Genomic DNA, 13,123 nt, shown 5'->3' with positions numbered 1-13,123 from the left:
CTCATTTCCCCTCGATTCCAGCTCTCCCACAAGCCTCCCTTCTAGTCGACGCTCACCCACATCCTCACCTCCGATCACAATCTGAACATCGGAGAGCACCACTCAAGCTGGCGCACTCAGTTTCCCCCGATTTCAGCTCTCCAAAACCCCTCTCACGCAGCCGACGACACACCCACCATCCTTCTCGGCGACCTCCCACCTCCAGTCACAGTATAAACTCCCACAACCTTTACACCACTCGCTATGGTCGGATGCTCGAGAAATGGGGTTGATTTCGGCTTAACTGCGATCTTCTTTACGCTGTGGTTCGAGCATTATTATGTGGCCTCCAGCTAGCGTTTTCATTGCAAGAGTCGGAGATTAAAAGCACAACATTATACGTAAGCTACCGAAATTTTTGTATGTTTTCCAATATTGCTGTATTCTTGGCCTAGCATTTTTTTCTGTATGTCTGATTGATTCTGGATTGGAAGCACGCCATTTTCCAGCATTTTACTGTCACTTGTTTTCATTTTACTGTCCAATCGCCAATATTGCTGTATTCTTGGGCTACCTCCGTTGTCAATCGCCAAATATAATGCACCAAATGTCATTGTTAAGAAACTATCACTTGTTTTCATTTTACTGCAGCCAATTTTTTAGAAGAACTAATAAGAAGGTTTAATTCAAATGAATTAATCATGATACTGTCAATTTGAAATGTGAAGAAAATGTTACTGCATGAGTATTTCCCTTTCTTGAACTCCTGAAATTTGTGATTGTAGCATCACAATATGTGATTTGAGATTCTTAAGCAACTGCATGGTGGTATATCCCCTTGTTGAACTCCCCAAATTCATAATTTTACCACCACATTATGTGATTTTGCTAAGATAGTGCATGGGCAATGTAAATGGTTTATATTTTGATGAACGCTACCACTTGTTTTGTTGCGGTGGAAGGATTATGGAAGACGCGAATTATGAATTGGTGGAGTCCTCTAATGAGAATGGTGTGGATAATATGAACAGGGTTGAAGATGAAAGGTTAGGAGAAAATGGTTCGATTGTACCGGAGGTGGAAATGATGTTCAACAAAGAAATAGAAACGTTTAAGACGTACAAGAGATATGCTTATGATATAGGTTTTCCTGTTAGAAAACGGAACTCAAAAAATGGGGATGATGGCGTTCTGAGATATGTAACTTTCACATGCAGTCGTAAAGGCAGAAGAAGTAGTAATGCGAATGGGTCTTTAAAGCCTAAATCAATAAGTCAAACTGACTGTAAAGCAAGGATCTCAGCCTTTTCAGATTGTCGTGGAAGGTGAAGAATTAACACAGTCCACCTCGATCACAACCATGAGACAAGTCCTTCTAAATCTAGGTTGTATCGATACAATAGGGAGTTGAGTGCAAATGTGAAACGTAAACTTGAAGTGAATGGTGTTGTAGGAATTTCGTTACATAAAAGTTACAACTCCGCAGTTGCGAAACTAGGTAGATATGAGAACATGACGTGTATGAAGAAGGATTGCAGAAACTATGTCGAACAAGTTAGACGTTTAAGACTTGTAGAGGAAGACAGAGTGGCAATACAGTCCTACTTTTCGAAAATACAAGCATGGGCATGGAAAGTTACCATTCTTCACAGGAATATTATAAGAGGAAATTAGATGAAACTTAGAAACATAACAAGGAATAAGAGGATTTTGGGCTATACATGTCTGTTAGAAAATTTCTATAAGCATGCTAACAATCTATTCTCAATGTTGCAAAAAGCTAGTGGGATACTTATCTCTCATTCTGATATTCATCCTCAGCCCCTCTTCCCCTTTCTCTCTCTCTCTCTTGATAGCAATTTGCTTATTTACATTACCATGATCATCAGAGACAGATTAAAAAGGAGTGGATTTCCATTGCATTCAGTTAATTACCCCCATTCTTCAACGCTCATGATTGTAATTTAACCCACTCTTTCTAAAATGATTCAAAACATCAAACTAATTATATTTTGATATAGCTCGAAAATGTCGCTTGAGATTCACTGGTGTTATGATGGGAATATGATAAATTGCTGGTAATGTTACCGTCTTCTCTTTTCAGTTAGCGGAAGCTATAAAAGCTCAATTTTCATGTGATTATAGTGACCACCTTGCTCTTGTTCGGGCTTTTGAGGGGTGGACAGTAAAACGAGAAAACCTCCTTACTTAAAACGATGGAAGACAAGTAGGTTCTTTTGTACTATTTAAGTGTTTCACTGGCTTAGTATCTTGTGTTGTTAGAGATCTATATATATTTATGAGATATAGCTGATTTGTGTTGTTAGTAGAGCTTTACCTTTCCTTCTTACATATGTTTTAGGCTCCAGTTTTAGCCATATTGGAGACAACATATTCATACTTCTTTGGAATATTGTTAGATAAGTTTTGCTTTAGGTGGTGGTGGATGTTGAAAAAAGGTGATCTAGCAGAAATTTTGGAGTGTGACTAGAAGCCTCCCATATGTTAAATCATTCGTCGCTTGATCAAGAGTTTTTGCCACTTACTCTTTTTTTGCTTAGTGATATTGTATTAGTATCTTCTGTTCTGCAGTCAAGGGAAAAAGCCAAAAAAAACTATCATGTGATGTAACTGTTGCATTATGAATGTGACACAGAAATAAAGAAGTGTGTAATGCCTGTCGATTTTTTGATAAATGTAGATGAAGTTAATGACCATGCACTTATACTTACTCATCATTTATGAATAAAGATAAAGGGCGTAATAGAGAAGATTAGTTCATAGTTCCCGTTCCTTAAGTAAAGCAAGTGCAGATTTTGAAAAACCAAAGCAATACCTTCGCAATGTGTGCTGGGATGCTTGTCAGAATGACATTTTTTAGTAAGATAGCAAGTAACACAGGTGATGAGACAATAAATTTTGGCTATAGGTAACGAATACACATAAAACTAAATTGCATTACACCCATACTAAGATATAACATATGTTGTTACGTCATTCATAAGTTCTAGTACAAACATAATTCGATTAACAAGTTCAACCCAATAAAACTAATCAAGTGGCCTCCTTTGTTTTCCCGTTTCCTTTCGAACTTCCGTTTCCCTTGCGGAAAGTAATGTTCAAGTTAATCTCTACATCTCGTTTGTAGGATATTCGAGCTAGAGTTTCGAACATTCTTGGCAAATCTTCGACTTCCTCATTTGTCGCAACATTAAGCGCTTCATTAATGGTTCTCGATTCTCCGCTTGACTCTCCTTGTTCGACCCATTCGAAAAATCCACATTTCTTACTGCGTGTGTTGAATAATCGCCCTTTGTTACACGTCTGCTTTTCAACCTCAAAATATTTCTGAAATCCATGTGCACACCTTGGGCAACAACGTTTTCTGGGGCATTCATCGAAAAAATGTCCATTGCTTCTACAGCTGTGACAAATTTCAACATTCCTTCCTTTCATATCCTTAGATGGAAAACAAGTACATAAATTAGTTGTACAAACCATGAACCCCAAATTGTTCAAAGTAGAGCAGCATGTGAAATAAATAAATCAATAGCGAAAAAACTTCTCCATTACTCATCGTTTCTGTCCAATCAAAAGAATTATCTGGTAAAATATTTACGAACAAGTTGCCAACAACGATAAGGTTGTACGTCAAAAATCATATATAGTAAAGACTAACAAGATGATACAACCATAGTAAAAGCTACCATTACATCACTTAAATCAAGTCGTTTCCAACAATCAATTTGTTGCACGTCAAAATCAAACAAAACACCAATTCATTTACTAGAGACGATACATGAACTCTTTAGATTGCAACCACCCATCGATCAACGACACATTTAACAACCTAATTTACTGTAATACTATTATATGCATCAATATTTATTTAACAGGGTTTAAATGGCATCCACGATAGAATTTAGTCATAATTCTAAACATGGTTTAAAAGTATAAAACCTATATAATTAACGGTTAATTACAAAATCAACTCAAGTATAGAACACGCAATATAATGTCGAGAATCTCTAATGGAAATTCAAGAGTTCAGTCCAGAATCATATAATTAACGATTAATTACAAAATCAACTCAAGCATTGAACACGCAATATAATGTCGAGAATCTCTAATGGAAAATGGCATGCTTCCAGTCCAGAATCAATTAGACATACAGAACAAATGCTAGGCCAAGAATACAGCAATATTGGAAAACATACAGAAATTCCAGTAACTTACGTATAATGGCGTGCTTCTAATCTCCAACTCTTGCAATGAAAACGCTAGCTGGAGGCCACAGAATAATGCCCGAACCACTGCGTAATGAAGACCGCAGTTAAGCCGAAATCAACCCCATTTCTCGAGCATCCGACCGCAGCGAGTGGTGTAAAAGTCGTGGGAGTTTATACTATGACTGAAGGTGGGAGGCCGCCGAGGAAGATGGTGGGTGTGTCGTCGACTGTGTGAGAGGGGTTTTAAAGAGCTGAAATCGGGGGAAACTGAGTGTGCCGGCTTGAGTGGTGCTCTTCGATGTTCAAATTGCGACTAGAGGTGGCTCGACTGGAAGGGAGGCTTGTGGGAGAGCTGGAGTTGGGAGGAAATGAGGTGCGGTCTTCTAATTCTCTCTCCTTTTGTTCTCTGTTTCGTTCCTTTTTTTTTTTATTAAGTGGCAGAAGAAAAGACAATAATACACGTCACCAATTTTTGAATCCCTATAGAAGACCTGTGAACAATCCCTGTACTCCAAACATTATTTAATCCCTGTTTGGTTGGAATTAATATTATATTTTTAATAAATTTTGAAATGCACCATGTGTGATTAATATAGATTATTTAACTTTAATTTAAATTTAAATCTAATTTAAAGAGGTGAGCGTGATAATTGATTTTAAATTTTTGGTGGGTCCAATTATGGTATGAACAAAGCTCTTCCGATAATTGATTTTTAAAGTTATCCATATGAGATATTTTTGGTGGGTTCGATTTTGGTATGAATAAAGCTGTTTGAGCAGGGGAGAGATGCGGCACCCCGATGTGTGTTGGGGACAGGAGGGACGAACAAGGCTGACGTGACACTATACATCTAGCACGGTTGATTCTGGTATACATATAAATAAATAAATACAACAACAACCTTCTTCCGTGAAATTTGTAATTTGTCTTCCAAAAAAAAAGAGTTTTGAGTGAATTTCTAATTATTTTCAAATCAAATCATCTTAAAGGTAAAGAATGATGATTGGCTAACAGAATTAGAGGGTGTTTGGCATGATTAAAATTAGATTTTTTAGTAAATTGATAGAAGATTTTGAAATGCGTGGTTGAAAAATTGTGAGACCATAAAAGATGTGGTTGATATCAATCGTTTGACTTTGAATTAGATTAAAAATCAGAGTTTCATCAGTACCAAACGGGCCTTTAATGTGGATAACATTTGGGGACATATTTCTTCTTCACCAATCTTTTGTGCTCATGTCTTCTCGAGTATTTGAACCTCTTTTAGAGGTAATGACTGTAGCTTCTAATTTAATAATTGTGTTGAAATCGAGCACGTTATCGCTCTTATTGGAGAATTAGTATGCTCACGTAGCAGTCGATAGCAGATCAATCAATAAGGTGTGAGCACATATTATTAAATATGACTCATTGAGACCCATCGCAGAATTTACAATTTTATGGATTTTTTTTAATTAATTATTTTCATTTTTTTCTGATATTGAGAAAGCTATTTTGTTGTGCCACAAGAACGAAAGTTATAGAGGAAAGGGTGCCAAGTTCACCCCCTATTAAGTGAAATATTTTGCTACACGCATGTGCCTTGAACCAAGTTGGGTATATCACTTTCATTTCTATATTTACCTGGGCAAAACTTGGTATAAAATTATTGTTGGAAGTTCATTGAATTAGCTATCCTTTAGGATTGTTACCGATCTATCCTAACGATCTTTGTCTCAAATAAACTGAAGTTTCGAATTTATCTTCAATGATCAAAATTGCTTGAGATGTTTCTATGGAAAAAAGGTTAAATTTGTCTTTTTGAGTGGCTCAACTACAGTGTCTGGGAAGATGTTGCTACTTTGAATAGTGGATGATTGAGAATGCTATGATCATGATTTGGCTTGTTAATTCTATTGAGTTTGAGATAGGTCAAACTTACATGTTTCTCTTTACAGGTAAAGAATTATATGAAGTTGTTGCATAAGTTCTTCCTGACGTTGACACTGGAAATTTTGCTTAAACTTGTGAGATTAAGTGAAAGATTCTTGAATTAAAATCGGGATTTTAGACTATTACGAAATACTATAGTACATTCAAGGGTTTTTTGGCAAAAATTAGACTGGCGTTGCTATGTTGAATTGAAATGTCATCACGATAGCACGATTTATATAAAGATGCTTGAAAAGAGGAGAATATTCGAGTTACTGCAGGACCTAATTCATAACTCAATGAAGTTCGCCAAGAATTCTAGTATTGAAAAATCATGATGGGTAATGCACGTTAACTGATCTAGTTAAGTATGGTTCGTGTTGAAAAATAAATAATTTAAGTTTAAAATTTTCAAATTAATATCTTTTAATTTGTTGTTCCTATTTTAATTTCAATTTAATGCAAATTAAATTAATAATATTACAGTGTAAAATACATTTTAAATAATTTAATTCTCATAAGTGTGGGGGTTAAATTTATCCCTATGAAAAGGCATAATTTTCATTGAGATGAATAACATGAGAAAAACATAACTTCAAAAAATGCCTACATCTACATTTCATAATATTTTTTTCTATATTTTGACAATTCGATGAAAACTTGTTCTTTATCTCCATATGGTCATGCCCATAGAAAGAAAATCGACTGTGAACTACGTGAATTTTATCTTGAATCCGTGTAGTGTCGAAAATACCTACACGAAGAGGAGGCAACACGACTTTAGAACATCGTTTTTTGCATGACTCCCTATAACTTGCATTTCTAACTCTTCTCTTCTTATGTTCATGTTATTATTGAATAGTATTTGTATGTTATATAATTGATTGTGTTAATTGATAAAATTCTAAACATAAATCACTCATTTTCCCAATAATTTAAAGTTCCTCGGTGTAAGTGACATAAATTTTAAATTAGGAGAACCATGAAGCTGTTGCACTCTAGGTAGCTGTTCACTTAAAAAGATGATGAGGGTGAACTTGTATAAATAAAGAAGGGCCTACGGAGTTAACACAGTTGGCCGGCTAAGAACGGTGATAATAGATGACCATTGTTTCAATGAATTGGTAACTAGCCCTGCCTAATCAATAACAATAATAATAATAGTAGGTAGTCTATAAAATGAATTTAATTGGACTTAGAGGTAGTGAACATATTTTCATTCAATGTGCCTTCAACTATTTATCCCTTGGTAACTAATTGTACTAAGATAAATCAATTTATATTGGAGAGTAATTACAAATTTTTTATTCAATAATTAAAAATATAATAAAAATTGCAGATATGTTTCGTTTATCAAGCATTTAGAATTGTCTGAAATTCCTTTTTACAACAAATGAGTAATCTAATTTTAATCCCTTACCAAGAGCTACATCACTAACTTCATCAACAAATATGGGACCTCATGGGTTCAACTACATTAACATTGTCAACACATCATAAAGGAGCCGAATTTGGTTAACTGATGGACAAGATCCATCTATAGCTTCATGGTGGGTGTTCCAAATGTATTTATGAAATGCACAGTAAGTGTAGAGGCTCCGAGGCCTCTTGACGTTTAAGCACGAAGCAAAGTGTAAGTTTCGTCAAAGTATAGTGAATGTTTATATTCTAAATGAGAAGTTCCTTGTGATACTTAGCCCCTATTTGGTGAATATTACCTCATTTTTAGATGAATTCAGACCGTTACACAGTATAATTGTCAGATGGGGGAGTCGGTTTTTTGACAGAATTTGGTTAAATTATCAATTTGTCCTTTCAAATAAAATTATTCTCAAAGATGCGATGGCAATTTTATAAAAAGCCCCCTGTCAAGTCAAAGTTGTTGCACAACCGGGTCTCACTAAGAGATATAACTGTCATAAGTTGTGTTCTCATTTTTGGCTAAAATTGTTACCAAACAGGGGCTTAATATATTCGATGAAGTTCAAATTTTATGGCAATTTTCTACAAATATCGATTAATCAATTATAGGCTGATTAAGCCATTGAAAGAAATTAAACACTTGAGTTTTTTATGAAAGAACAATGTTCATTTCCTTAAATTCATTAGCTTATGCATCACTAAATGTTTGTTACCATCTTTGAAAGATTTTTTGTACTTATAATGATTGTACATATAAATGATACCAGATAATTTTTTTTAATAAATATCAACCACAAGAATATGAGAAAATTTTACATCTTAAATTGGGAACTTTGATTCCTAGTAAACATAAAACTATTATGAGCTCAATTCTCAATTCACCCAAATTTTGTGGTTAAATTAAAAATTATTTCCTAATGTAGTTTATTTTTGGAATTTAAGATTTTTTGTATTTAAAATGACGGTATATATAAATGATACCATATAATTTTGATTATAAAATTCCAACCACAAGAATATGAGAAAATTTTACATCTTAAATTGGAAACTTTAATTCCTCGGAAACATAAAATTATTATGTGCTCAATTTACCAAAATTTCGTGGTTGAATTAAAAATTATTTCCTAATGCAATTGAGTTTATTTTTGGAATTTGGTTCTTCTTATTTTGTATGTAAGATTGGGTTGCTTCATTTTGTGGAAGTCCAGCCCAAATATTTGGCCCATTCATCTGACCCGGTTTGATAGTCCAATGATTAGAAGGATCTGGAATTGAAATCAAAAACGCGTTTTTCTATTTTTAATTTAACAACTTCACCGGATGAAGACATGTGGCATGTTGAAGGCCGTTGGATTGATGAATTAGGTCCTTTCATTTAAAAGGAGCTCAAAACGCTAGGGTTTCAGTTCTGGTCATTTTTCGAGAGATTGCCTCTCGTTTTTCTCTCTGTAATTTTGGATTTACTCTTTTGATCTGTGAGATCATTTAGTTGGTTGAGAGAAAAGTGTGTTTTAATGAACTCTTGTGTGAGTTCTACTGGTTGAGAAGCGGCCGGTTGCTATTGTTTGTGTTGATGAACTGTGTGTTCATTTTTGTAACTCAAAGTTGCGATTTTGGTTGGTGATTTAGTGGATTCGAGCTTAAATTCTTATGGATGCTCAACGAGGACTAGACGATCTTATCAATAGCTGAACCTCGGGGTTTCGGTCAAAAAATCTTGTGCTCTTTTACTGTTTTTCTTCAGATCTACGTTTATACTTGATTTTTGCCTCGAATATTTTTCGGTCTTTAAACTATCCTGAACCTACAGTAGTATCAGAGCAAGGAAATAATTTTTTTGGTCTCCTTAGTTACGGAACTGAAGTCAAGTCACCGGCCGGAAAGAGAAACGGCAGATCTCTACGATTTGCCAACATAATTTTTTTAAAAATAATTTTTCTTTTCTCTTCGCATACGATTGGGGTGCTCTTTGCACTGTTAGTGTGCTGCTTCAACTGTATGTGTTAGTGTTGAATTTTCTTGAAAAGAAACCGGTTGCTACTGAGTTAAAATTTTGACAAAAATTATTGGTGTCAAACCTGTTGAAAGAAACTGAAGTCTCTTGGGTATCTTTTATCTAGGTCCTCTAATTCTTGTTCTTGCTGGTTCTAAAACCTTCATTGAAATCCTTTGGTGAACCTACTGCACCCTGCAGTGTGTTGGTAACGAAATAAACAGAAGTTTTTTTTAAATACCTATTGATTACTGCAGTGTTGGTTTTTTGTCTATGTATGGTGGTACCTGCAGTAGTCAGGAGATAGTGTTCTTGTAAAAGAATCAGATGTTTTTTGAGTATTTTTGGTATCTGCAGTCTATGTGAGATAATTTTTGGTAACAAAACGTGCTTTCAAACGTAAGGTCTCATTGAACCTCCCCTCACTCTACCTCTGTCTAGGGTTCTCTAAGAGAATCCTAGAAACTTTGGTGACTAGGACTTCGGTTCAAGAAACCTGTAATCTTCAAAATTGTTTTCTTTAAATTTCTCATCGTGTGTTGATAATAAAACCAAAATCATATTTCCAATTGATAAATTGTTGTACATTCTATGTGAACTGTACTAATATACAAATTTGATCTTCTCAAGTGTTAACCTGCCAAAGAATAATTGCCTTAAAGGTACATACATTGTGTTTACCATTTTTGATAGCTTACTGTGTATAAGTTATGTGATTAAATTACATTGCATGCTTAGTGATCTGCACATTGAATGTGTCTAATTTTGGTTGATATACTCCTATACACATCACACCTAAGCACTATCTGTACATAATCTGAAATTGGAATAATAAGACAGTGACCTTTGTGACATACTGTTGACTGAATAATCACTGTGATATACCTGTTTTATCATAACTTGTGAACAATTTCACACTGCTGCACACTATGAACTCTAAGGTAGATGTCCAAATTTGGGATAACAAATGAGACTTTAGTCTCTGGCATCAGAAAATAAAAGCACTTTTGTTACAGTTAAAATGTGCTAAAGCTATTGATGAATCTTGGCCATAAACCTTATTTGAAGTTAGGAAAAATGAACAAGATGAATTAGCCTGGAGCACTTTGTTCCTACACTTGTCTGATACTGTGATTAGGAAAGTGGGAGAAACTAAAACTGCTGTAGAATTGTAGACTGCCTTAGAAAAACACTACCGTACTAAGACTGTGCCAAATAAATATTTTCTTTGGAGATAGTTCTTTAGTTTTAAGTTTGATCCTAATCTTGATACGGGAGATAATATGAATAGGTTTAATAGGATCACACAAGACTTAGCAAATTGTGATGAGAAAATTTCTGACGAACAGAAGGTAGTTAGCCTACTTAATGCTCTAGGAGATAAATATAAAGATATAAGAAATGCTCTAAAGTATGGTAGGAGTGATCTCACTGTTGAAATAATTCATAGTTCTCTTCTGAATAAAGAACTTGAATTAAAATTTGAACACAAAGAAGTGTACCATGTTGAGGGTGTGTCATCAAATCAAAAACCATATGCTAAAGGAGTAAGTAACTTCAGTCATTCCAATTTTAACAAGAATAAAAATTTTAACAAAAGGTAATGGAATAACACCAAAGGAAAGGGCAAGAAACCAATTAAAGGAAAAGCAAATAGTAACAGTAACAGAAAATATTTTTACTGTGGAAAGACAGACCACTTTATTAAAGACTGTTTTAAAAATGCTAATGACCAAAAGAATGGGTCTAACACTGAAAATGCTTCTTTAGCAGCTGCTGCTAATTATAAAAAAGCAGAAGCAAATATTTGAGTTGCCTATGTGTTTCTATCTGAAAATACTGATTAGGATTGGGTCCTGGATTCAGGATGTTCCTTTCATATGACACCCAATATTGGCTGCATTTCAGACTCTTGTAGTCTGGATGGAGGATTTGAAAAACTTGGAAATGATAAGTCATGCCAAGTGAAAGGAATTGGAAATGTGCTGTTGAAATTTAAAAATGGTCATCACATATTGTTAAAACATACAAGATATGTACCAGCACTTAGAATAAATCTCATATCCCTATGAGTTCTTGATGATGAAAATTACCAAATTGGTATTAAAAATGACTTTACAAAGATAACAAGAAATCAAGAACTCATTGTCAGTTCACCCAAACTTAATGGAATCTATGTAATAGGTGCTGAAATAATTTCACAAAAAAATTCTGTGAATCCTGTCACACATCCCGATAAATCAGAACTGCGGCATAATAGACTTGGCCACTTAAGTGAAAAATGTTTAAAAACACTATCATATCAAGGGGTATTTGGGAATGATAGTGTTCAAAAATTGACTTTTTGTGAACACTGTATCATGGGAAAACGAGTTAGACTACCTTTTAAGGCAAAGCTGCACAAATCCCAAGATGTCCTTGAATACATACATTCTGATTTATGGGGACTTGCACCCGTTTCTGCTGTATCTGATTACAGATATTATTTTCTTACAACCGATGACTATTCAAGAAAGACATGAATTTTCTTACTAAAATCTAAATCTAATACCTTCGCAATTTTCAAAGAATGGAATGTACTAATTGAAAATCAGACTAGTAAGAAGATAAAAATTTTAAGAACTGATAATAGACTTGAATTTTGCAATACCGAATTTGACCAATATTGCAGTAAACAAGGGATAATGAGACATAAAACCGTAAGCTATACTCTACAACAAAATGGGGTTGCCGAGAGGTTAAATAGAACAATTCTTGAAAGGACCAGATATATATTAATCAGTTCTGGCCTTCCAAAAATTTTCTGGGGTGAGGCTGTAAAAACAGCCTGTTATCTTATCAATAGATGCCCTTCCAGCTCTCTAAATAATAGAATTCTCAAACAAATCTGGTCTGGTTCAATGCCAGATTATTCTCACCTAAGAACTTTTGGATGTGCAGCTTATGCACATCATACTGAGTCAAAATTGGACCCTAGATCATTGAAGGGTTTATTCTTAGGATATGGTGAAGGTGTTAAATGCTATAGATTGTGGTTAAGAGATGTGAGGGGTTATAAGGTGATAGCAAGCAGGTCTGTTATCTTTAATGAAGATGATTTTCCTTGTCTTAGTGACAAATCTGGTGAAAAGTTGGGAAAATATGACTTTATTATCACATAAATTAACTTCAATAGCCAAAATACTGATGACCAGGCTCAGTTTGATTGTAAATGGGTTTATAAAATTAAAGAAGGTGAGACTAAGGCTAGTGATAAAAGGTTTAAGGCAAGACTTGTAACTAAAGGCTTTAACCAAAGGGAAGGAATAGATTACACTGAAATTTTTTCACCGGTTGTTAAATATACATCCATTAGAGTCCTACTTGCTATAGTGACACAATTTGACTTGGAGTTAGAACAACTCGATGTGAAAACTGCCTTCTTGTATGGTTCTTTAGATTAAACCATACATATGATTCAACCAAGAGGTTTTGAAGTGGTAGGAAAGGGAAACTTAGTGTGTCTCTTAAAGAAATCTTTGTATGATCTAAAATAGGCCCCTAGGCAGTGGTATAAAAGATTTGACTCTTTTATACAAAGTTTGAACT

At 34.5% G+C, this 13,123-nt stretch overlaps 1 long non-coding RNA gene across 1 annotated transcript; it reads right to left on the bottom strand.

Moving 5' to 3' along the window:
- Positions 1-2,909: 2,909 nt before the first annotated feature.
- Positions 2,910-4,590, bottom strand: LOC111385251. Its single transcript, XR_002701030.1, has 2 exons — positions 4,216-4,590; positions 2,910-3,438 (listed from the first exon to the last, which is right to left on the bottom strand). It is a non-coding gene; the product is annotated as an uncharacterized LOC111385251 (long non-coding RNA).
- Positions 4,591-13,123: the final 8,533 nt, after the last annotated feature.

This window comes from Olea europaea, unplaced genomic scaffold, assembly GCF_002742605.1.
Source record: "Olea europaea var. sylvestris unplaced genomic scaffold, O_europaea_v1 scaffold311, whole genome shotgun sequence".
Lineage (NCBI taxonomy): Eukaryota > Viridiplantae > Streptophyta > Magnoliopsida > Lamiales > Oleaceae > Olea > Olea europaea.
This window is presented reverse-complemented; position numbering and strand designations above follow the sequence as displayed.